Here is a 22,680-nt window from a genome sequence, read left to right as displayed (position 1 = left end):
AAGCACATTTCTCTCGTGAATTTGTGGAAAAATTATGTGCTCTAATTACGTAGATCCTGTTGTCTTCAAGTATTTAAATTTTGCATATTCATTGTTAGGCTCTTTCTTTTTCAAACTTCTAGCATTTTTATTTTCAATTCTTTTTCATGACTCATTTCTTTCTTATTCATTACTTACAATAATCCCATATTTTATGTTAACTTTCCTTTGTCATTTTATATAATTTCCTTTGCCGTGATTCTGTACAGAAAGCAAGGATTTTTTGTAATCTAGAGGATTTTTAAAAATTTAATTTACCCTTTTATTTTTTATAGTTATTTTTTCAATTTAACAGCTGTAGGAAAAATGTTGTTTATATCACGTGCCGAAAACAATTACATGTCCTCGTGCACATTTCGGCACTCGGTATTCGCCTCGTGCGTTAAATTCTTCACTTGTATGGGGTTGCTTTCGGTACTTATTTATTATAAAAATAACCATTACAGGTTAGTAATCCAAGATATACAAATTTTACTGATAGTCTTAAAACAGATTAAATTCAAAGTGATAAAATTTACAACGCCTTAAGCATTTCCAAATTTTCTGATGAAGCCTGGTTTTACCACTCTGCTTTGCATAACGGTCAAAATTGTATAACCTGGTCAATACATATTTAGCGTATCGAAGGAACCAAATCACATGATCATGTTTCCACTTTTCATTTATAAAACTTTCGGTAAAAATATGATGTAGAGAATATACATATTTTTACGCCACTGTTGAATAAATCGAATATGCACCTTCACGCCTACACCAATCTATTTTCTATTTTATCTGTGCCCACTTTGCACAATTTATTCATAGCCGGCGAAATTTGTATGGAAATGGCGGAAAACTATTTCTTTAATCTCTATTTCTATCTCGATCACGTTTTGTTTCTTAATCTGTCTCTATTTAAAATTTAAATGCAATTCGGTCTGCTCACCTTTGCTAGATTTATATCTGAATTTTTTCAGTTTATTTTCGTGCTCTCCTTCCGCGCTCGTCTGGAACGTTAAATTGTATTCAAGACTGAAAAAGACCCGTAATTATATTCATGAATGTCTCCTTTCATGTGAATCTCTTTGTAATTTCCAAATTGTCCCCTTTAATTCTTTTTCCGGTTATTGGCGATGATCCCGCCATCTCCTTCCCTAATGCGTTTTTAATACCGACGAACAAGGAAGGGCGAATTTCATGTATAAAAAACGACAAATAAACTTCCCGCTGTAAGCCAACAGATGCATTATTGAAAACATATTTTGTCGTCGTGTTTTCTCGTGGTTGTTCAATCTTATAGCAATCTGGCGTTGATTACTCTCTCTCCTCTCCCTTTTCTGAAAGTTTCGGGGTCGCTTATCCTGTGATCCCTATTTCCCGGTGACACAGTAATATTATCTTTACTCCTGTAAATTTTAATAATGCGAGATCGAACCGAGCCCCGTCCTTATGAAATTTTTTTGTATGATCAATCACGATAACTGAACATCAATAGAAGAACCAAGAAGGAAAATTCCTATCCAGAGTAGCTCTGACAATTTCAGCGACTTGCAAAATCACATCGTGGCTTGCAAAGGTCATATTTAAAAAAATCGTGCGTACAAGTAATTTTCGACGGAACTGAAGCTCACTCGCGAGACATAAATCACTGAAGACTCTTCCATAAGAATCCTCTCGATGTTGTGTAGTTGATCCGGTGTTTGCCAAGAGTCGTCCGATGGACTCCCGGAGGGCTGAATCGAAGACAGTAAATCTAGCAATAAAGGAAGAAACACATTTCAGTGCTGAATACACATTGTTGTAGTGTCCTTTGACCTGGCGAATACTGCCCTATCTCATACTGCTCCCAACAAGGCTCTTCGGTGCAGGACATAAAGAATCAATAACGACGATAACCTTCGCCGTTTTTACACACAGTTTATGGATTTTAACACAAAATAGAGAAACATATTTCTCATGCCCTCGTCGGTTTATGATCTCTTCTGCGCTTTTCTGCTATGAAAAATAAACGATTGGAATCTACAGCGTGATCTAATAAATTTCACAATTTGTTTTGACAAATCAGACCGAAACCGACACCTATTCATATCCATTTGGCTCTTTTTATTCAAGAGTTATAACGTACCACAGACAATTAAACTATAGTTTAATTGTCTGTGTAACGTACGTCATTACAGTTTTCTACATTAAGTTCCGTTTTTCTCCATCAGAGATTACTGTCAAGTAGAAAAATGACAAATCTGTTTCAAGAAAATTTACCAGCGATGGTTTCGGTAGTGTAAACAGGGTTTATCAACCATCAATGCATAATGTCAAACATTACGAGGTTCGTTTAATGTCGTAATGACATACATTACCGCACTAATACGGTAATGTAAAATACATCGTAAACTCACAATAGTTTTGTCGTGATTTTGCTGGTATCAAAGTCGTAATAGTCTTATTTGCTGCAATCTCTCTGTCAGAGAAACTATTTTTTTCGTATGTATGATTCATTTTGACACTGTTGTTGAAACCGTGACAGAAATAAAAAAAACATTTCCAACTTACCTCTTTAGTAATGGTATGATTTCTCATTTATAATTTCTTATGGTAATCATTTAATTAAATGTACTCAGTGTACAACAATTTTCCCTTCTCATATTACAACGTGTCCCATTATGATACTTGTATCGTAAACAACTATTACTTCAATCTAGCAGTTTGTTCTATTTATTACTTTCAATAAAAAAAAAATACGAAAACAATTTCTTGTGGTTACATAAACCACTGCCTCAAATCTTGTTTTATTTTGCAATTTTGTGAAATTTCTTATTTGCTCACTAGATTATGTAAGAACTTGTGACATCTTGGTCAGAATGATCTAAAAGTTTAATTTCTTGAACCAGCGTTGTTTAGCCTGGATTGTTGTTACACTAATTAAATTAGAGCAAATGAAGTCGTTTTAACACATCCTTTTTGACCATAAAAGGGAAAATTCGCAGTTTAATTAAACTCTATGTAAGTGACGTCATAGATTACCAAATTAACAACAGGCTACAGAAAACATTAACACTACTGATTGTGTGGCTTTGAGTTAGGAAAATAAATTATTTACAAAGTGTGAACTAAATCTGTAACATAACATTTGAAGCAACACACTTTGTTCGGCAGCCAAACTACCAGCCTCAGCACATAAAACTTCATTTTTGCTCCTAATAACATAATATGCTATTATTGTTGTAAATCTTTAATCTAAATAACTAACAGCATTCGACCACAATGATGACCGGTAACAGGTAATAATAAAAATATCCTCTTTATTTAATTGTTTGCCAGCGTAAATGTTATAATAACAATTTAGAAAAAAATAAGCTGCTTCAAGATTCAACAATGTTACAAGCTTTATTTTTTAATTTTATAAGAAAGTGCGTGTTTTAAAAGTAATATACACATAAATTAAAATGACTCGTAACTATGAAAGTGTGTAATTACATTTTTATTAAAATAAAATATAAAAATATTTAATACAAAAAATAAATAGTTTCATCGAAACGCAGTTTAAAATCAAATTGCCAAATAGTGTCTAATTTAAAAATTTAAATTTGCATGGTTTATCAATAAAAATTGAAATATCTGGTTGCAACTTTGTGTAGTGATTTTTTTTCTGTTTTTTTATTCGTTTTTTGGGAATTCTGTAAAACAGTGCAATTTTTATTCAATCCTCGAAAGGTATAAATAGATAACCCTAACGGAAGCTCGTTTGACTATTGATTTGCGTGGCAACAATTCACCACAAACGGTGAAAAGCTCCGAATTAATTTTCAAACGCGCAGCATTACACTTTACTGATTTATCCGGAAAATATCAAATATAAAAATTCCATCCGATGTTTTCCCTTCGCAACCGCAACTGACCACCTTCATGAAACGGCTCACATTCTAAACACCGCCATCGGATAGATTGTTGCAAACGGCGACCTAACGTAAAATATTCAAATATTCAATTACACCGCCGTCGGGTAACTACACGTTACCCCATTCTGCATTGTTGATTGCCACCTTTTAAATATTCGGTATCCACACGCGATGTTCTTGAATGTCTTCAGGAGCTTTCATTTTCAGCGACTTTAATGATACCTAATTTCAGTCTTTTCGCCGACGAGTTTTGCCACAAACAAACAATTTCATCATCAGGAGTCGAAAAGGAGGTTCACGCGCAAGGATTAACGGTGTTGCGGCAATACAAGGATATTGGGTTTTTATAAGAAATAACACATAAAGAAATATTGCACGCAAATGGTCAATATATCAATAAAAATAATGACTTTCTGCGGTTTTTCTTGATGTAATCGGGCCCAGATTAGAATAATGGCGGATAATTAAACTATTAAAATTCATGTAACAAAGTGATTTTTTTATTGAAATTACCTGGATTAGAATATTTCGATTCAGTTTTGTGATAACTGATAACATGTTCGCTCCGATCAAAATACCAAGTACTGCAGTCAGAATGACATTTATACTGTGAGTAAGGAGGACATGGCACATGATTAATAATTGATTTCCATCAATACTCGACCAGCTGTTGTTTGGACAATAATAACTGCAGGTAATTAACATTTGATGTGCAGAGTAAATGAAAATTATTGCAGTTAATGTTTCAAAATTGACAACGACAGCAGATCGTCATTAATGATGTAACCATTTCGTAGTTAAATTGCAACATCGTGATGAAAATTTGTTTTTTGAATTAATTCGGATCTGCCTAATTATCAATTTACGTGTTAACAAACGTATCTTAATTTAGTAACGATCCATAGTAATGTTTGGCTGCAATCCAAGTAACGCTAATAATGCAGGCAATGCAGCAAATTCTCCTTAGAGGATTACACTGTGGTAATGTAATACGAGAAATCTCAATAATTCGCGTTTACTGCCGGCATAAAGTACTACATCAAATTTAATTGTTTATGTGAAGAACTCGCATAACTATGACGGAGTTTCTTCAGTTATTGTTTAATAAAATGAGAATAACTGTAAACGGTTGGTTGTTTGTTGAAGAAAAAAAATTCGATGTGTAGAAGTTTGATTCTTAGTGCCAGTGCTGAAGACTCTGATAATCCGATTTTTCTACGTCGTTGGAAAAAATAACTCACTCTCGTTACAAAATAAGTTGCACACTTATAATTTTGAACTAAACAATTTAACACGTGTTTGTCGTCTTATTAAAAAAAAACTTTTTGTTACGTTAACAGCAGACGCCATGGCCAGAAGAAGCGTACCTCTAAATTTATTTTTTCATTTAATTAAAAGTTTATTTAAATATTTGTTGGCAACGTCTGTGTCGGAAGTTCAAAAGTAACTTTAGACAGTTGTTTTTTACAATACTTTTAAGCTTTTATGAACGTGTTTTAAAGGAAATCGCCTCATTTCTAGTTTCAAACTTAGTAAGGAACAAGTACGTAACAAATGAAATATTAAGGTTTGAAACAAGAAGATGCTGCTTTGTCAAATTTCAACAAAGGAAACACTCTAGTTAATACGAGTAAATGCAGCTTAAGACGAGATAAGGCCAATTTAAACTTATTTCTTTATTGTGAAAAAAATTATATAATATTCCGATTCACTCTTGGAAATAACTCTTTCAAAGTCTTAAAGTCTTAAATTTTTTCCATTCTAAATCAGCAATTTTGTGGGGTTTTCAAGGCAGTACCTGTCCTGATGACTTGTTTCTTAATTGAGTTTTCATGAAGAAAATGTTTTTGGTTCAACTGGGATTAGTTCTTAAAGTGTCAAAAAATGAAATGCAAAAATACCTAATACTGAGAATTTATGCGGATAGATAATATGATATACAGGGGTTCCCAAAAATGGCGTACTAACGGTGCACTACGGTACCGTAAACGTCAGAAAAATGTTAAAAATATTCTATTGGACTTATTTGCTGATTTGGCGGTCTTTGAAAGTGGCACTTAAGAGGTCAATTATTTTGAAATATATGTATGAAATTGTCATGACAGCTACCTCTAATTGTACCTACATATTATCACAAAGTACAAGATCACTCACTACCAATATTTAATCCTGCATAATAAAGAATTTAGAAGGTTTGGAAATCGAACAAATTACATTGTGTTACCGTTAATAATAATAATAATAATAAAAATAATTGATTTTTTTGTCGGAAACATTTTTTCAATATTTTTTTCATGTATATTTAAACATCCTCGATAAGGTAGTAAGTAGTTTGTACGCCATATTTGGGACACCCTGTAGATTATTTCCATCACCTGTCAAATTTGAAATTTTAACCAATCACGAATTGAAACACTATTATATCGATAAATGCTCTCTTCCTGCGATAAATGCTCTCTTTCTCTTTTATTACTTAGCAACGACACGAGAATTATAAATGCATTAGCACAGGTATGTACAAAGTCATTATAAATGATTGTGATATCGCAGTAGGCGTTGGTGACGTAGTTGAATATGCCGCAAGCCTCATAACATGAGTGAGACTAGTATCGCCGATAGGTGGCGTACCGACGGTAGTAGAAATCTCTCTACTAGTTTATCTAACGTTGCGAGGCTGGCGGCACATCCAAAATTTGTGTGAGTTTTCAACGCCAACTGCGATAGGACAATCATTTATAATGACCTGTATTATTTTTCATTTTCATTTTCATTTTTAAATTCGGTTCAGGCAATAATCTATTCAAATATCGCACGACCTTCCAATTTTCTCGAAATAAATTTTTATTTTAACACACTTGTTAGTTTAAGCAACAACATTTGAACTAAAATGACAGTTCCCGTACTGTTGCTGAGCAACAAATTGTATTTTGTGTAAAATAAAAATGTGTCGATAAAACTGCAGGGTCATTATAAATGATTGTAGTCCTAGTCTTCTTATTAGGTGTGATCGCACAAATTGAATCAATTAGTTCAATTTTATAATATAGTCAAAGACTTTATGTTTGACAGTTTTTAAAATTCTCTCTTGGTTTTAATAAAAAGCAGACATTTTGTTGAATGGCGAACTGAAGACTCCAAACTTTTATGTGACGTTAAACAAACTCCACTCTATAAATTCTATCAGTTACTAATCCGTTGAGTTAAGATCTGGCGAGGACGATGTCTGTTCAATCTATTAATATCACGAAAGTAATATCTACACTATTCTTGTGTTAAATACGGTCGATGCATTGCGATAGAATTTTATTGAAAAGTCCATTTTCATTTCCGAAATATCTGTTGAGTACCATGATTTCTAAGATGTTCCCACTCTTATATTTCTAATTACTTTTTTTATTATTTTTCCTTACTGATAACCCTCTTCAGAAAGACCATTTTGATTGTCGTCGGCCTGAGGCCGTAACATGGTATTTTTCCATAAATTCATTTTCATCAGTGAGCAACTGAAACTTCTGAAATTTGTAAAATCTAAAATTTTAAAACGTTCTAAATTTTCTAGTTTCTTTTTTTTTAACACTCTTATTTTATATAGTTACGAGTTATCATGGTAATATTTATTCTTCATATTTTTAGATGATCGCAATACGAACTAATTCTTCATATTGTTGAAGTGAGCAGAAGCTGTTTATTTAAACAAATACAAAAACTATTGAGCACTGAGTTAAATAACTTAACTACTGAGGAGTGCCCGTTTGATAACTAGTGTTTAAAAAGTTTGTGGTCAAGTAGGCCGTAGCTTTCTCTCTCATTTCCAAACATAGTTTTTAGTTAACAGATCCTTCACATACATAACCAATATTTTATATTCTCTTCCTAATTCTTTCATCAGTTTTTGAAATACGTATTGTGGTTGTCCACTTTCACCCTTTGGTCCTGTTTCACGAAATATTTGACATCTAATGAAGCTACACCATACGATAACGACAACAAAAGCAAGCGCCGGGCCATTTGACCACACAATTTTTTGAACACACGTTACTTTATACTGTCACTTACAAAGGCAAAAATATGTACAATCAACATGTTACTTGCTTTGTGGAGAATTAAAATATGTAAGCATACATAATCTAGCTCGGAAGGATGTGAGATTAAATTTCCCTTTAACACAACGACGTCAGCGGTATTGTAATGTTTCTCCCTTTTTAATGTAATCCTGGTCACTTTCTCCTCGGATGATATTTTTCTAAAAAAATACGAAACAAAAAATTACAAGAAAAGAAATATTTTTCGATTCTACGTTGTGTTATGTAAGTTACTTAATATGTTTTATTTAATTGAGGTTCAACGAGAGGAATTAAATAAATTACATTCACTCTCTCTCACTCACCCATTTGATTTCTACGAACTAAATGATGTTCTTAATACTCTTTTTTTGTGTTTTCCATCAACTCCGTTTCTATTTTTCCTCCTTAGGTTTCTAACTTACAAGTGCAAACGATTTTTGTTATTTTTTACGTTTTGTTTCTAATTTATAACTCTCGCCCTTTGATTGCACATTTGACAAAGATTTGAGAATGCTAAAAAAAGTCATTTAACCCAGTGTACTTTTTGATGTTTCTCTTAATCTGAAATGTATCTATTAATTCAATTTGAATACTACTGTTTCACGAGTAATAATGAGCCCGACGGAATTGAAAATGCAACCCACAATACATTTTATAAAAAAGCTGGCTATTTTAATTTCAATAGCCAACTTCTTTTGGTAATGTAGTGTGGGTTGCATTTTCAATTACGTTGGGCTCATTACCACTCGTGAAATACCCTGTATATTACTATGTACTTCTAAGTATTATTGTGCCGACAAAGCTATCGAGAAAGCTAAAATCTACAACTAACAAAATTCCGCCTCTCGTAAATGGTTATTAAGGCCATTTTGTTGAAATCGTTGATGAATTAAAATTCTTAATTTAGGAAACCATTCCGACCGTTACAGTGTACCTACAGGGCATCTCACAATTTTATAATTGGAGTACATATAATGAAAGATAACTTTAAAATCAAGCAAACCTTAAACCATAAAGTCATTTTCGACCTTCGTGGTCCAATGTGCTCTCAAATTCCCATCATTCCATATTTGAGAAGAATATCCAAAATAAACTGCATCTGTGCCTGCTGGCACAGAAACAGATCCGTTGAATTTCCTCATGAGCACGGTTTAATCTGACAGAACGATCGCAGAATTACAGAATTTCAGAGTACGTAAGTGCAGCCATCGGGCCTACGGTTCCAGAGCCAGTATGTCTGGTCGTTAGAGTTTGAAACAACCACGGCGGATGTTCCACCAGCACCAGTGGTTATTCCGTTTTTAGTAATAAAATCAAACATTTATGGTGATTTGGCACGAACGGTGTCAAACATAAAGCCGTGCCGCCCTCTCTGCCGTGATTTGATATTCACGTGTTATCGCACGTGTATCGCGCTGTAGATTAGCACCATTTGACCACTACCCTCCAGGGACACTCAAAATGTTTAGTTACACTCGAGCTGACCCTTTCGCCTGGTGTCTATAAACTGTAGGCGTTGTGTGCCGGCGATAATTCACCGCTTAATAATTATTGAGAAACGATAACGTAGGTAGGTACTGTCACAGACAAACAGCTAAATCCTTCTCATTGTTCGGAATGTCAAATTCTACAGGATTAATGTGCTTTTAGGCATAAACATAAAAAATGTAGGGATTGTTTTTAGAGAAAAAAAAATACTTGTATGTAAAGAATATGAAGCAATGACAACACAAAAAGATTTTGTGTGCAACCGTACGCGAAATGAGCACTTCGCGTGCCTACAAGAGGCCGCGAAATTAAATTTCGCAGCCGATACCTTGACGGCGCGACGGCCGTAAAAGTAAAAGTTCTTTTTATATTTATTTATTATCACAATTACAACATATCTATCTGCATATTTCCGGTGTAATCTTACAAAATCTGGATTGGTTACAGTTAAAGTTTGATTTTGTGTCAGGAACGGCCATTATTAGTACAGAATTTTCATCCGGCAATTTCAAATGAGACAGCCGCATGATGAGAAGGAGTCGATAAGAAAGATCCCCATTATCGATCTATCATCTATATGAAACATACACATGTAAATTAGGTTAATTTTGGTTAATTTTTCACCGATCAAAAAGAGAAATATCTCGTAACAATTCCTGAATGTCATCAACAGACATTTTGGTTTATTTGTGTCTTTGCACGGCTCCTGATATTTCCATGATTAAAATAACCTAAAAAGGAGCAGATGATACAATCTAGCATAACAGAACTTAACATTTACCTTCCACAATAAGTAAATTCCAATAAATAGGTAAACCAGTACAACATTATCCGACACTGTTTTCACATTCTTGTTGTTACATCAGTCTCAAAGTCACTGTAACATTTTTCATATTGCCGTTTCGATTTTTCAGGTTTCAAATCCGACACTGCACAATTTATAATATTTTTTTAACTGTGGATGAGTACACGGAACTGAAACATCGTAATTTTCTTCGGACATTTTTGCAATTTTTCTCAAAGTGAATTGTTTTATTTATGCCGTTTCCATAGCGACATGGAGACATGTAGGCCGACTTTATTTTTATTGACAATGAAGGAAATTTTACTTGTTCATTTTATAATTACAAATTTTCGGGTTGGCTACGAAATCCTTTGACGATCTCGAGATTGCTGCTTCGGCCGCAAAGCGGCCTTGGCGACAATTTTTCTCTCGGTTCGTCAAAGTACGATTTCGCATCCTTGATATACAAATAACTATTTTTTTGTAATTTGCCTCCATTTTGATTCTCTAATAGACATATTATTTCACGGAACATTTTACGAGAATTTTTAGGTTGGCAAAACTTGATTCGTCATGCGTGTCAGTTTAAATTACAAAATGTGCAAAGAATTATTTATCAGGATTTATCAAGCAACAAATTCGCGACCGTATTTTTGGGAATTTCACGTATTTCAGCGGGCGTACATAAAAGATTATCTTTCATATTCGTGTTTTGTGACAGAATTTGGATAAAACAAAAGGCGACTTTGAAGACTTGATCAAATTTTCACTTTTAAAATTAAGACATTACCAACCGCCACGAAAATCCCTAAATCGAGGAAAGTAAACATTTTTGTTTAAAAACGGCTTAAAAAGGGCAAATTACAAAAAATAGTATAAAAAACTCGTTTCATAAGACCTTGAAGCACTCATTCTTTAAAATAACTCGTGGCTACGCCACTCGTTTTTTAATCTTGAATTCGTGCTTCAAGACTGGTCTTATGAAATACTACTTATAAATAATATACTATTCTCAAGGCTCACAGCAGCCCAACAACTACAGACCAAATGTCCTATCGCTAGTGTTTTCTAGCATCAAGTATTACTGATGCTATTTAGTTATGATAGAAGAATTCATCGGCTATTTTTTCTTTTAAAACTAGCATGCTTGGGTAACATTTATTAGGAAATAATTAACTTTAACGTCGGTTGGGTGTTATCTGTACTTTTTAATGGTAATAAAAGAGGCATGTGTAGACTTTGGTTGGGGTACTTGCGGTTCACTTTAATAGGGGTATAGGATCGTTCCATTCTCCTTCGTTATTTATAATTTATAAATATGTGCAGCGAAATTTTGCGTCGTTCCTATATGCACGGAGGCGTTAAACCGCAAATTGTGTTGTAAATTAGCACTTTAGGCTTAATGAGGAGCGGTGTATGTTACCATTTTAATGCGTTTCCTTTTGAACTGAAACCGTTTACCTAATTGCAAATCCGCGTTTGCGTTACTATATTGTTCGTTTTGAGACGCTTTGTGCCTCAAACTACATTCAATTTTTAAATTTAAAATTCAGAAAAATATAATCCAACATAAATTATTTAAAATACGACCGTTCAAAAAAACATGGTCACTGGTTTTCTCTATCCTTTGTCCACTTCCACTCTTTGATCCTACACTTCCTGTTCACGAAATATTCGTTAACAAAAACAAAAGAAAGCAACTGTCCACACTTACCCACAAATATCGTAGATTTCGAAAAAGTTCTGTTGAAGAGCGACTGTGAAAAACAGAATACATATTTGAATTGAACTCTTGTTAGTAAGTTTAGCATAGAATCAATTGCAGAAATAAAAAATCTTGAAAACAGTATCATATTTCTTTTGTACAGGTTTTGAGTAATTTATCCATTGACCCCTATGGATCGCATCCTGAATTTTCAAATTTGTAATGTCAAATACACCAGAGATAAAGCTCTCCTATCTTTTTGCTCGGACACCTGTACATAGAAATACAAGTGCTCAAAAAGAAAACAACAGAGCAGACGTTACAAATTCTTATCGGTTATTCGTAAGAATGGGAAATTACCAGTTTTATTGCCAAACGCGACGCCACTGGTAAGCAGATTTTTTCGCGGAATTGTCAAAGAAACGTCAACGATGTGTTAAACAATTTTTCGATTTCGGCAGTATACACACAGTAAGCAACAATTATCCCAGAATAAATGGTAAAATGATTGAAGATAAACCATTATTTATACTAACCCTCCATCACCCGGCGGCACGGCAATTTTGCCGGAGTACATACACTATTACGGATTACTATCAAGTAATAGTGCAGTGCTAATCAACATAATTACTGGCGTCTCTCCTCCACATTTTGACTTTGTTGTGTTTTATTATGTTCTGTGTCAATGCTAAGATTGCTAAGGAAATTCCTAACGATATGACATGAGTCTAATAATATACCTTTTTGAATTTCAACTACCAATCTGTTCCCTAAATTCAGAATTTTTAAATTTTTAAAAAGAGATTACGGTAGTATTCCCGTTGCTGAAATTATAAGTGGTAAAATCGATTTTTTTTTCTAAACACCAAAGATTTCTCATAGCAACGGAGAGCTCTAAATATTTATTAATTTTTGTGTTATATTATGTGAATTTGGAACAGCTATATCTAAAAGATATGCTTGCTTTTGTTGTTTATTTATTTATATTATTAATAATTGATTCATTTTTACTAGATTCAGAGGTAGGCAATCAATAAAATGACTGTGCATAGCAATTATAGATCAGCCTACGATCAAGTTAAGACAAACGTTATGATAAAACACAAGATGAGCTAGCACTCTTGATTTGTTTTCTTTTTGATCACTTTTTATGTTTGATATGTAAATAAAATTTAATTGTTTAAATTATATTACATTACGAGAAAATAGTAAAAAAAACTACCAAAGTTTGTTACCAATTTTTTCATTTTAGAGTCACTACGAACAGTTTAAACATTTTACAAAACATTCTTAATAATAATTTTCGAAAATTAAAGATGCAGACTGACTCTTTTCAATATTAATAAATCCTTCAGTACATGAATATTAAAATTAATTATCTTAAAGTTGTCCTAATTTTACTAAACTCAATTTTGTTATATTACAGTATTAATTTATTGCAACAACGTTTCTTTGATGTTACATTAGTTCTTTGTTTAAAAAAAGTATTAGCTCCACAGCGTTTGCATATCTAGGAGCTGTTAAAATAATACATTATTCATAAACATAAATTTCAAACTCATTTTTATTTGAAATTTTTTCCCATAAATCTGTTGTTCTATTATACCTCTTAAATATTAAAATATTCCTTGTTTAATATTATTCCTTTAATTATATTAAATCATAACCAACACACTTGCCATGTTTTAATTAGTGTTACATAAGAGTATACATTTTTCTAATTGTCTGGTGACAGACATTATTGTATGAATTAAATTTTCTAAATTTGTTTCCTACTCGTATTAAATAACTGTCCTGAGGTTAACACCTTCAATTAATTTAAAATTTAGATAATCCTGGCTTCTTCTCAAGTTTTCTGATTGTTTCGAATATTTTGTTTAACCAAAATAGTTCACATAAACTGTATTTATTAGTCATTTAAATTAATGCTTTTGTCACATTCTACGCGTATACAAGGTGTTTTACGTAAGAGTACGAGCTTCACGATCTCAAAATGCAACCGAATATTCGATTTTCATGAGTAACTATATGTAATTAATCATGTTTTGACAAAAAGTAGTTTGGACATCCCTGAATTTTTAAAATTTCCCTTTTTTCACACATTTCTGGAAAAGTGCCCAAAATCACAATTTTTAATATTTAATGAATCTATCCCATTCTGAAATGTATTTTGTGTTGCGTTTAGACTTCGTCAGGCTCGTACACTTAGGAAACACGTTGTATACTCCCTCCGAGTACCTTATCGCATCATGGGTACTGCCACTGCTGGAAGACGTGCTGGAAGCCATTCTTAGATGGTGTCTTCAAAGTCGCCACTAAAGCCTTGACAGCGCCAATTTCAATCTCGAAATTTCTTTTTTCGCTTGAGGGTACAGATATTAATCTATAGGGGGATGCGGCACAGTTTTGATGCCTTCAGAGTGCAAAAAAGTGGAGCACCAGAACCACCTTGTAATACGCAACTTTCACGGCTTTGGGTAAACTCTTTGTGCCATCGAAAACATAAAGAACATGAGATACAAGAAACCCTGTATGTCGCTGTTAAAACATTTCAAAAGCTTCCGTTGCTGTTTTTCCCAAACGAAGACAAAACTTGATGGCATAGCGTTGTTTTTTTAATAGAGAAATTATAGAGTTGAGAGGCAAAAAATAGGACACTTATTTTATTTCAAAATCACACCTAAACTATAAAACCCACATAAATGACACTTCGCATTGTCACAGAAGCCTACCTTGTCTATATTTTGATAGTCATAGAGCAGTTCATCAATTATTATCCTTTTAACATACATAGAAGCATACAACTGAGAAATTTGAAATAATTGTATTTTTCAACATAGTCCCCTGAAAGGTTTATACATTTAGCGTATCGATGCTCAAGATTCTTTAATGCCTTTGGAAAAAAGATCTTTGTCTTATTCTGCAAGCCGTTCATTCACCGAAGTCATCACCTCTTCATCATCAGAAAAATGGGTTCCTCGACGACATTCTTTTAATTTTGGGAATAGGAAGTAATCACTAAAAGTTAGATCAGGAGAATAGGAGGACTGTTGGAAATTTTCAAAACTTGCGTTGTGAATAAAAGCCATCGAAGCACAACTTTTTTGTGCTCGAGCGTTGTCTTGATGGAACACGACACCGCGTCTTAATTTTCCTCGTGTTTTTTCGTTTATGACTGGCCAATCTTTGGTATTAATTTTGGATAATATTTACCAGTTATGGTGTGCCCACGTGGTAAATAATCAACAAGAAGTACTCCTTCAAAATCCCAAAAAACAGTTGCCATGATCCTGTTGGCTGAGATGGTGACGCGAAATTTTCGAGGAGGCAGTGAGCCTTTGTGCCTCCATTCCATACTTTGGCGTTTTCACTCTGGATCATAGTTTCACCAACCATGAAAAAAAATTCAAAAATCCAATTGAATTGAAAAATTAACTGATTTAAAAATTAGTTATATTTTTTCCGCGGTTGAAAACATGAAATCTCTCAATGTTGTTGATTGTAAATAGAATAAATCATATTATTAATTTAATTTGAGCAAAAAGCAACTTTGCGTTGGTTTATAAATAACACCTCTGTTTCATTTTGGGAATTAATTTAAAAGTGGTGGTCGCCGTAAACGAGCTTAAATATTTGTTGTTTGCCAATTAGCGATAGTGTAATGAAAATAAGCGAAAATCCCAATCAGGGTTTTACATTTAAACGTAAAAATGCACGCATGCAGTGATTAGCACGTCAGTGATTTCCGGTTTGGCGTGATCTAATTATCGTCGCAGTTGTGTGCATTCATTATCTGGTTCATTATTTCCGATATGGTTCGTATTGCAACTATTTGCGCTGTTATTTTCAACATGTCGAACATTCTTCCGATGACACGATTCCGCCTCATCAAAGCATCGAATGGCAATCGTTTCGTCCTCGTCTGCTAAATCCGGCTCGGTCATTGTTTCATTATAATCCTTTGTAGCAATTTAGAAGCCATTATTTGTCACACTTCAAACGAATATTATTTATTTTGATTCCCATCCGAGCCATTAATTTTCGCACGGAACACCGTTTAAAATTTCACACTCAAAATTTTCCCGTTTAGGGGCGCGTTACGCAAAATAATTGCCTCGGCTTATTTAAAATTCATCTGCGTTTTAAAACATTCCCGAATAATTTTATTCGGGGCGTGTTTGTTTGCCTTTGTTGTTTTTTAGGCCTCCGAACGAGAATAATTTCACGCCGAACCGGGGAGTTGTATTATTTAAAAGTTGGCATATTTAATTTCCGGAGTTCAATACGGGACTTTATCAAACTCCGGCACAATTTAAGTTTGCTAATCTTCCGGTGACTTACTTTTAAACAGGAATTAACACCGACTTCGAATTTCGCTTTGTATTTTTCGGCGACCAATTAATAGGCGGCTCGTTTATTGTTGTCGGCTTCTCATAATGCCGCCCGCCACCGAAATCCGGGGGCGGCGAGTAAACCCCGTGTCGTATTGTTTGCGGAATGAGTCGGATTCCACTTAAAATAGGCGATATATTTCGTTCTAGTGCCATTGTTGTTTTCGTTGATATGCAAGGCACAATTTGCATTTTCTTAACGGATACAGCAGGCACGAAATTGCATCGCATGATCGCCTCTCACTGTTTCACTCCTTGTTCCTTGCTCGCTTATCTAGGATACATCCGTGCGATAAGGAATTACAATCCTGCGAATAGATTTCGCGGATATACCGGACAAGAAATATCGCCCGACCGCAGGACATCTACACACACGTCTTTTCACCCCACACGCCTTGTTACAAACGATTTTTAACCCCACCGAGAGCGTTCACCCGACCCTTTCTAATCAGCTGATAAAGCCGATCTAACGACCTGCTTAGGGGAACATGCTGCCGTTTCACCGTAAGAACTGAGAGCTAGGCGGAAATGCGTAAACGAAAAAAAAATTTATCCGCTCGATTAAATTCTTAAGTGGAGTTAAAACACAATTTACTACTGCAAACTTCAAGGTCAATCTTTTCTGCATAAATCTAGGCATTTTGGTCAGCTGACGGAGGCAAGGACACGGTCTACCTCCGGCCACGTTTACAGGCAGTGTAGAACGATACAACTGGACGCGTTCATACGTAGTACGTATAAGTCAGACATCACGTTCGTGAAATATGCGTACGAAAGAGAATCAAATAAATAATTTAAAATAATAAATGTTATATTTAAGGGAATTTTTTGTGCAGTTTTTTTTTTGGGAGGCACTGCCTCCATTACCTCCCCTGACGAGGCGCCACTAGTATAAAGACATTTTTTGTCTATCTCGTTCACAAAGCAAGGGACTACAAGACACTTTATTCGTATGTTTTTACCTGACTCACTACAAAAGGAATTGTTCTCTAAATATTTTAGTAAATAAAATGCATTAAGTTAAGAAAGTTGCAGGAAAAATCAAGCGAAATGACAATTCTCCAGACATATCCAGAATTTTACACAACAGTTTTTGTTTTTACTGTTTACAAGACATGTACTTCCGAGTTCAGCAATTTCTTTAAAAGCGTAGTCAAGAGACAACGGATAAAGGTACTTGCTGTGTAATATCCACACATTTATCTTTGAAACTCATGAGTGTTCGTGTTGTAAAATGACGCTGTTGCAAGAAGGGAAACTCACTTTAGGCCCATTATGAATGTGTACGTCGGTAATTACAACCTGCCACCTATAAATTGACTTGTAAATGCATATTAGAATAATAATTGTACCCACAACCAGACATGAAAGAACCGTGTTGGTGTCCCGATAACAATGCCGAGGCATGTAACACTCAATTTGAATAAATAGACCAAGCGCAAGGGACGTTTGAAGGAATGGACTTAAAACCAAAATATTGCAAGAGATTTTAACATACAAGGCTGCATAATTTTTAGTAGAATCATATTATGTACAACAAAGTTCAGCACTATTTTTCTTTAGTTTAGTTATCTACATCACAAAGAAGGAATACATTCTATTAACGCTCTGTACTCTACTGTACTTGGCAGAATATTTGCTAATGTGCATTGGAATAATATATTTTCAGTAATACTTTCTAGAACTTAAAGAGTAATTTAATTATTTGGAGAAAGCTTTAACTACTTACTCACAACTTACTTCGTGTTTATCATATTCTAAATAACTAATGACCAATTCCCTTCTGTTTGTTCTGTGTTTTAAGTTCCAAATTCAATTTTAATGACTCAAAGATGTGATCACCGAAATTTAAAAAATATCAAAACAAACAGTTTGAGATCAAGATTTGTAACGCTTTAAGTTATATTTACGATTTCGTAAATTTGTTTACTGGTACGGCATGATTGCAGCAGATGAATAATATTTATTATCGCCATAGGGTCAGTAAAGTAATATTACGTTCCTGTCAAGAAAAATGCAAATAAATTTATGGCAAGGGAGTACATGCAACTGCTGCTATTCAATTTAGATTTTTTTTATAGATCTACTTATTATGATTAATATATTTATTGCAGTTGGTTAAAAAATAGTGTGTGCACCACAGTTTGTAAATATTTTTGTGGTTTCGAATGCTTCACCGTTGGTTTTCCAAACCTCAAATCGAAAATGTCTTAGGTAAATATTTGGTGAAATAATTTTAATTCAGTATAAAGTTATGTGGATAAAAGATTTTGCATATTCATTAATTGGAAAACTCCCGGAAATGAGAAAATAAATTAATATATAAATATAAGTATTCTGAATTATTAATAGATATTTTTTTACTCCCTTCTCCAAAGTGCCACATTTTGCACTACCAAATAGTGTATAAAACGTCACTTTAAATACGATTGTTCATTAATCATTAGTCACGACTTGATGTTCATTCGGACGTTTTCGGCATATTAAACACGCTCGAAGTTTCTTTAAACACGGGTTGAATTTTTTAACACATATCAAGCTGGTAATTTAACGTTTTGTGGTAAACAATTCGTTTATAATCTTTTTGGTCACGCGTTTTATTAAACACTTCCTACACTCGTACCTAATAAACCTCGTGACTAAGAACGTGTTTTTCTACTTTGCGTTCGTACTGATGCTATTACGATACTGTTTTGCGTATCGTAATAGGAAAAGGCGTGATATAATAATAATACTAAAAACAGTGAAATTAAATTTTTTAATGTTGACGGATACAGTGGTGTCGCGGCAGACCGCAGACGTGACCTTGGGTGGAATCCTTCAACTTTAACTTTTTTATTTTTTTTCATTGAAAAAGTGGCAAAGTAGAAAAAATACTGTATGACATCTCGTTTATAAGGCATTTTATCGCACTTACTCCTTTAGGGCACTCCTCGCTACGCTCGTCGTGCTCTAAAACCGTGCGTGCGATAAAATGCTTCTTATAAGACTCGTATCATAATATACTATTATAAACCTTGTTGCATAATATTTAAGATGTTTAAGCTACCCCCGAGATAATTTTTTTCTACAGAATTTTGTACAAAAATCTTCCCAACTGGCAACGGATTCAGGCTGGAATTGATTTCAGGTTGTTAATATTACCATTGTCCGGTGCTTCGGCAGTTCACTGCCAACATAGGAAGATATTTTATGGGAATCTGTGACAACTATTGTTAATATTTATGAACCATTTCATGATTACATTCGTTGAACCAGCTAATGTGATTTATATTAGATCCCAATTATCATATCATACCTCGATAGATTCGCCGCCGCATAAATCTATTAATTGATATTTACAATCGGGATTTTATATCGGACACGACGTATATTTGATCGCCATGGCGGACACATTTTCCAATTCAATATACGGTGCAATATCAGAGACGTTTACCTCGAGAACACAACACCATTCCGATCGTTTCAGATAAATGTCTCGCCAGAGCGTCTCACTCAACTTCAGCATGTCACTTAGAAGAGGACTTGTTTTTCATATTTGAGACTGAGTGAATTTTTGTTTTTTTGTGGTGCTGTTTATATTCCGCAGTCCAGTAGTGTCTCTTATGTCTTTTGGATGTTTTTTTTTTCGTTATCGATGATGCGGGTTTAAGTTAACGGAGCAGATCCTGAATGGAAATTTCGAGGAAGAACAACTGTCACCATAAATAAATCGGCTTAAACGATAACGAAAAAATAACATTAATATACCGAGATACGGAAAGTTTTAATAAATATTGATTTTGTAGAGGGAGCATTATGGGGTTGCATCATCTACATAATTGTATTGGGAATTCGTGTTTACGCTGGGACTGATTTCTTTTGCAGTACGTTTCTTCTGTAGGGAGTTCGATAGAAATATCAAATGTTATTGTGAGTAATATCGATCTCGAGAGCACTCGACCTTTCAAGCAGTCTTTGTTTCTTGATCCACTGATGCTGCTCCGAAACTAAATAAATTTGCTCCGGTCTTATACAGCAATATTTGCAAAAAACAAGTATGATTAACAATAAAAAAATATATGGTTAAATGAATCGTTAAAAGTATGAGCAAGAAGCAAGATGAAAATAGAAAGCTTTGGAGGTACAATTATTTTATTTCATTAAAGAAACATCTATCGAGTAAGACAAAAAAAATATTATAGAAAAACTGAGAAAAGAAAAAATCTTTCTAACATCAGGTCGCTGACTTTGTGCTATTTAGGAGAAATATAATTCGACAGAAGAATTCGTCATCTGAAGACAATTTTTAAGAAGTCAGCAAAAATTGTGAGAAGTAAAATCTAGAAAAACTATATTTGAATAAGATTAGATGAGATGAAAAAAAATAACACTAATGAAGAATTGTTCAAATACATACTTAATTCGATTAATAAAATTCAAACTTACAAAAAATAAATCTTCAAACACAAAAATTAATATAGTGAAAAACTGCTAATGTATCATTTTTTTTTGATAGTCCAAGAGCGGATCAGTTTTTGCAAAATAGAAATCAAAATTATTATTCGAAGAGAAACTTAGTTTATTTTTAAATCGAAACTCAGTTAGGAAGAAAAAGGTTTAAAAATCATTTAAAATTGTCTTTAGAATAATTGAGAACAGCAGAAAAAGGAAAAAATGGAAGAAAAAATTATTGAAGAAAGACATGTATTCAAAAGTTAACTGACTGATCGCTACATTTCACAGAAAATTGAAAGCACATTTTAAAAAGAGAGAAGACAGTCGTATAAAGATATAAATCTGTTCATATAATAATATTCGATTTTTAAACAAATTTATCATTTTTTGGGTTACTTACGCTATCCAAGGAACATTTTAGCAGTCTTCAGAATTTTTACTTGGTTCTCTGTTTGATTTCGCTTATTTTAAAAGCTAATGTATTGACTTTATTCAATACAATTTCTTTAATCGCGATATGAACTCAGGAACTGCGCTGTAGTAAGCTGGTCTCGCTTATTTCTATTCATTTTAATCTAAGTAGCATCTCATGTCTTACAATGCACTCTTGAGTGTCAGAAGTTAATATTTAAGTTAATTCTTAATGTCGTTTTTTAATTTCTGATGATCTGGCACGATTATTCGCCTGATTTCTTAATTATTATTAAGTTTAATGCCTTAAATTCCAAGGTCAGATATAGTGATTTTTTTAACAGAACTTAAATTTTTTCAGCTTACTAGAGCTACTTTTATGTTACTTTTTACAAGACCTAAGTCATTGGTAGGGTATAAGCAGAGAATTGCAAGACAACTTAGGGAAACATTAAAATAAAAATTCAGCTCGATATTGACGTTGTCACATTCCTTTATGGAAGCAAAGCCCCAGACAAAACCTAGCTTTATTAATAAAATTTGACAAGATGTAAATTCTTGGAGTAATACACGAAATTAAAAAAATTCAAGGATTTTAAATTGTGATTAATTTGAATAAGAATTGATAAAGTTAATTTGAAACTAAACCTAAAATTTCAGCGAGAAATTCTTTGGAGAATGAAATGATAGAATAACTTGAAAATTGTGCTTATCCACAAAGATTCTTTACGTACACAAGTTGTTGACAAGATCACCAAGCTTATTGACACAAAAAGCAAATTAATTTGCACGTGTTGAAATCTAAATAAATTTTGCAACATTAATAAATAATGCTGCTAAAATAAACGAAATAAATTTTGTCTGCTATCCACTCTTCATTTATAATTTATATTCTGTGAAACGATGTTTTCACTTAAATATGAGACCAGATTTTAAAGGGTAGTTAAATTCAAATTTAATTTCAAATCGCTTTTTTTATTTTATTACAACATTTCGAAAGAAGGTCACGTTAACTGTTTTACAATTTTAAAACTGCAAAAAAATTAATATATCAATATGTATGTAATTTACGAAAACGATCGTCAAAAAATCAACTGAAAACACAATTTTGTTGAAACATACTTTTCTTGGAAACATTGAGACTTGATTTTTGCAGTCTGAACCCTAACGCGATGTTGTTTGTTGTAAGCACCTTAAGATTATCTCACTCCACCTTTATAAAATAAGAACAAACTCTGTTTATCGGATTTTTCATCCAACAACCGTATACAATTCCACCTTTTCGTGTTATCTCTTCTTTCTTTTCGGTCCATTCTTGCGGTTCGTTGTCACCCAATTGCTCATCTTTCTCGCCTGTATGGAGTTGTCTCCTCCACTTCGTTTTAGTGTTATTGTTATTAGAACTTGTGGATGATGTTGATACCAACAGGTTATCTCGAGAATTGCCCCGCCGATTAAGGACAACGACGCAAGAGCCGTAAGACGT

General features: G+C 33.5%; 1 protein-coding gene across 1 annotated transcript in view; it reads left to right on the top strand.

Moving 5' to 3' along the window:
• LOC138122789 (neural cell adhesion molecule 2-like) overlaps positions 1-22,680 on the top strand; it is a 233,298-nt gene that overhangs the window by 89,823 nt on the left and 120,795 nt on the right. The window lies entirely within an intron of this gene.

Source organism: Tenebrio molitor, chromosome 2 (genome assembly GCF_963966145.1).
Source record: "Tenebrio molitor chromosome 2, icTenMoli1.1, whole genome shotgun sequence".
Classification (NCBI taxonomy): domain Eukaryota; kingdom Metazoa; phylum Arthropoda; class Insecta; order Coleoptera; family Tenebrionidae; genus Tenebrio; species Tenebrio molitor.
Note: the sequence above shows the minus strand (reverse complement) of the source record. Positions and strands in the feature narration are given on the sequence as shown.